Raw genomic sequence first — 4,783 nt, 5'->3', positions numbered from 1 at the left:
TTTCAGGTATTTTCTAGCTGAAATTGAGGGACCTGAGCAAAAATCTGATTCAGAGGCTAAAAAAAGACTGCAGATGCTGTTGGATTCTGACCTCCCTACACTCGAAATTGATTTTCTGGAGCTATAGGAGTCCAACTGGCACGCTCTCAATTGCGTTGGAAATTAGACATCCAGGGATTTCCAGCAATATATAATAGTCCATACTTTGCTCAAAGATAAACGACTTAAACTGGCGTTTAACGCCAGTTCCATGTTCCATTCTGGCGTTAAACGCCAGAAACAGGTTACAAGTTAGAGCTAAACACCCAAAATAGGTTACAACCTGGCGTTTAACTCCAGAAACAGCCTAGGCACGTGTAAAGCTCAAGTCTCAGCCCCAGCACATACCATGTGGGCCCCGGAAGTGGATTTCTGCACTATCTATCATAGTTTACTCATTTTCTGTAAACCTAGGTTACTAGTTTAGTATTTAAACAACTTTTAGAGACTTACTATGTACCTCATGACATTTTTCACGTTTTACATTGTATTTCTGACGGCATGAGTTTCTAAACCCCATGATTGGGGGTGAGGAGCTCTGCTGTGTCTCGATGAATTAATGCAATTACTTCTGTTTTCTATTCAATCACGCTTGTTTCTATTCTAAGATACTCGCTTGTACTTAACCGTGATGAATGTGATGATCCATGACACTCATCATCATTCTCAACCTATGAATGTGTGCCTGACAACCACTTCCATTCTACCTTAGATTGAGTGTATATCTCTTAGCCTCTTGGTTCATGATCAGAGTCTTCGTGGTATAGGCTAGGATTATTGGTGGCCATTTTTGAGATCCAGAAAGTCTAAACCTTGTCTGTGGTATTCCGAGTAGGATCTGGGATGGGATGACTGTGACGAGCTTTAAACTCACAAGTGCTGGGCGTAGTGACAGACGCAAAAGGATCAATGGATCCTATTCCAACATGAGTGAGAACCGACAGATGATTAGCCGTGCGGTGACAGCGCCTTTGGACCATTTTCACTGAGAGGACGGATGGTAGCCATTGACAACGGTGATCCACCAACATACAGCTTGCCATGGAAGGAGACCTGCGTGCGTGAAGAAGAAGACAGTAGGAAAGCAGAGATTCAGAAGACAGAGCATCTCCAAAACCTCAATCTGTTCTCCATTACTGCATAACAAATACTATTTAATTTATGCTTTTTTTTACTCTTCATAAATATAATCACTCTTATCATTGATTTCCTGACTAAGAATTACAAAATAACCATAGCTTGCTTCAAGCCGACAATCTCTGTGGGATCGACCCTTACTCAGGTAAGGTATTACTTGGACGACCCAGTGCACTTGCTGGTTAGTGGTACGATTTGTGAAAAGCGTGATTTACAATTCGTGCACCAAGTTTTTGGCGCCGTTGCCGGGGATTGTTCGAGTTTGGACAACTGACGGTTCATCTTGTTGCTCAGATTAGGTAATTTTATTTTATTTTTAAGCTTTTTATTTCTTATTTTCGAAAAATACAAAAAAAATTTCTTCTTTTTTGTTCTTCCCAAAATAATTTTCAAAAAAAAATTTCTTATAAAATCATAAAAACCAAAAATTTTATGTTTCTTGTTTGAGTCTAGTGTCAATTTGTAAGTTTGGTGTCAATTGCATCTTTTTAATTCTTCTTAAAATTTTCGAAAATTCATGCATGTGTTCTTCATAATCTTCAAGTTGTTCTTGATGATTTTCTATGTTTGATCTTTAAAATTTCTTGTTTTATGTCTTTTCTTGTTTTTCATATGCATTTTTGAATTATTAGTGTCTAAAGTTTGAAAATTTCTAAGTTTGGTGTCTTGCATGTTTTTCTTTTCTTAAAAATTTTCAAAAATAAGTCTTAATGTTCATCTTGATCTACAAAGTGTTCTTGGTGTTCATCTTGACATTCAAAGTGTTCTTGCATGCATTAGTTGTTTTGATTCATAATTTTTATGTTTTGTTTCAATTTAGTGTGTTTCTCTCTCATCATTAAAAATTCAAAAATAAAAAATATATCTTTCCTTGTTTTACTCATAAATTTCAATTTTAAAATTCTATCTTTTCAAATCTTTTTCAAAACTCAAATCTTTTTCATTTATTTTTATATATTTTCAAAAATTTTTAAAATTAATTTTCAAAATCTATTTCTTATTTTTACTTCATATTTTCGAATTTATTACTAACATTTAATATTTTGATTCAAAAATTTCAAGTTGTTACTTGCCTATTAAGAAAGGTTCAATCTTTAAATTTTAAAATCATATCTTTTTGTTTCTTGTTAGTCAAGTAATCAACTTTAATTTTCAAAATCAAATCTTTTTAAATTTCTTTTTCAAATCTTTTTCAAAATAAATTTCAATCACATCTTTTTCAAAATCAATTTCAAAATCTTTTCTAACTTCTTATCTTTTCAAAATTGATTTTCAAATCTTTTTTTCAATTAATCTTATCTTGTTTGATTCTTATCTTTTTCAAAATTACCTAACTAACTCTCTCTCTCTAATTTTCGAAAATCACTAACCTCTTTTTCAACATTCCTTTTTAATTAACTAATTGTTTTAAATTTTAATTTAATTTAATTTCATTTTTTTTAAATTTCGAATTTTAACTTCAAATTTTAAATTAAAAACAAAAATATTTTTATTTTATTTAATTTTCGAATTCTTTCCTCTCTCATCTCCTTCTATTTATTTATTTATCTACTAACACCCTCTTTTACTCAAAAATTTGAACTAACTCTTCTCCTATGTGTTCGAATTCTTATCTTTTCTTTCTTCCATCCTTCTCTTCTTATACTCATATAAGGAATCTCTATACTGTGACATAGAGGATTCCATATTTTCTTTTCTGTTCTCTTCTTTTTCATATAAGCAGGAACAAGGATAAGAACATTCTTGTTGAAGCTGATCCTGAACCTGAAAGGACTCTGAAGAGGAAGCTAAGGGAAGCTAAAGCACAACTCTCTGGAGAAAATCTGATAGAAATTTTTGAAAAAGAAGGAGACATGGCCGAAAATAATAACAATGCAAGGAAGATGCTTGGTGACTTTACTGCACCAAATTCCAACTTACATGGAATAAGCATTTCAATCCCTGCCATTGGAGCAAACAATTTTGAGCTAAAGCCTCAATTAGTTTCTCTGATGCAACAGAATTGCAAGTTTCATGGACTTCCATCAGAAGATCCTTTTCAGTTCTTAACTGAATTCTTGCAAATCTGTGATACTGTTAAGACCAATGGGGTTGATCCCGAGGTCTATAGGCTTATGCTTTTCCCATTTGCTGTAAGAGACAGAGCTAGAACATGGTTTGACTCTCAACCTAAAGATAGCCTGAACTCTTGGGATAAGCTAGTCAAGGCTTTCTTAGCCAAGTTCTTTCCTCCTCAAAAGCTTAGCAAGCTTAGAGTGGATGTTCAAACCTTCAAACAGAAAGAAGGTGAATCCCTCTATGAAGCTTGGGAGAGGTACAAGCAACTGACCAAAAAGTGTCCCTCTGACATGCTTTCAGAATGGACCATCTTGGATATATTCTATGATGGTCTGTCTGAATTATCAAAGATGTCATTGGACCATTCTGCAGGTGGATCTATTCACCTAAAGAAAATGCCTGCAGAAGCTCAGGAACTCATTGACATGGTTGCAAATAACCAGTTCATGTACACTTCTGAAAGGAATCCTGTGAGTAATGGGACGCCTCAAAGGAAGGGAGTTCTTGAAATTGATACTCTGAATTGCATATTGGCTCAGAACAAAATATTGACTCAGCAAGTCAATATAATTTCTCAGAGTCTGAATGGATTGCAAGCTGCATCCAACAATACTAAAGAAGCATCTTCTGAAGAAGAAGCTTATGATCCTGAGAACCCTGCAATAGCAAAGGTGAATTACATGGGTGAACCCTATGGAAACACCTATAATCCCTCATGAAGAAATCATCCAAATTTCTCATGGAAGGATCAACAAAAGCCTCAACAAGGCTTTAATAATGGTGGAAGAAACAGGTTTAGCAATAGCAAGCCTTTTCCATCATCCACTTAGCAACAGACAGAGAATTCTGAGCAGAATCCATCTAGCTTAGCAAATATAGTCTCTGATCTATCTAAGGCCACTTTAAGTTTCATGAATGAAACAAGGTCCTCTATTAGAAATTTGGAGGCACAAGTGGGCCAGCTGAGTAAAAGAGTCATTGAAACCCCTCCTAGTACTCTCCCAAGCAATACAGAAGATAATTTAAAAAGAGAGCGCAAGGCCATTACCTTATTTGGTGTGGCCGAACCCAAAGAGGAGGAGGAGGACATGAATCCTAGTGAGGAAGACCTCCTGGATGTTCACTGACCAATAAGGAGTTTCCCTTTGAGGAACCAAAGGAATCTAAGGCTCATCTAGAGACCATAGAGATTCCATTGAACCTCCTTTTACCATTCATGAGCTCTGATGACTATTCATCTTCTGAAGAAGATGAAGACATTGCTGAAGAGCAAGTTGCTCAGTATTTAGGAGCAATCATGAAGTTGAATGCCAAATTATTTGGTAATGAGACTTGGGAGGATGAACCTCCATTGCTCATCAAGGAACTAAATGCCTTGGTTCAGCAAACTCTACCTCAAAAGAAACAAGATCCTGGTAAATTCCTAATTCCCTGTGAGATAGGTACCATGACCTTTGAGAAGGCTCTGTGTGACCTGGGGTCAGGCATAAACTTAATGTCACTCTCTATAATGGAGAAACTAGGAATCTTTGAGGTACAGGCTGCCAAA

The 4,783-nt window shown here is 35.5% G+C and overlaps 1 non-coding gene across 1 annotated transcript; it reads right to left on the bottom strand.

Annotated features, from left to right (window-relative positions):
• Positions 1–3,422: 3,422 nt before the first annotated feature.
• Positions 3,423–3,530, bottom strand: LOC112767757 (small nucleolar RNA R71). The gene has a single exon (XR_003185197.1). It is a non-coding gene; the product is annotated as a small nucleolar RNA R71 (small nucleolar RNA).
• Between the last annotated feature and the right edge of the window lie 1,253 nt (positions 3,531–4,783).

Source organism: Arachis hypogaea, chromosome 17, assembly GCF_003086295.3.
Source record: "Arachis hypogaea cultivar Tifrunner chromosome 17, arahy.Tifrunner.gnm2.J5K5, whole genome shotgun sequence".
NCBI lineage: Eukaryota > Viridiplantae > Streptophyta > Magnoliopsida > Fabales > Fabaceae > Arachis > Arachis hypogaea.
Note: the sequence above shows the minus strand (reverse complement) of the source record. Positions and strands in the feature narration are given on the sequence as shown.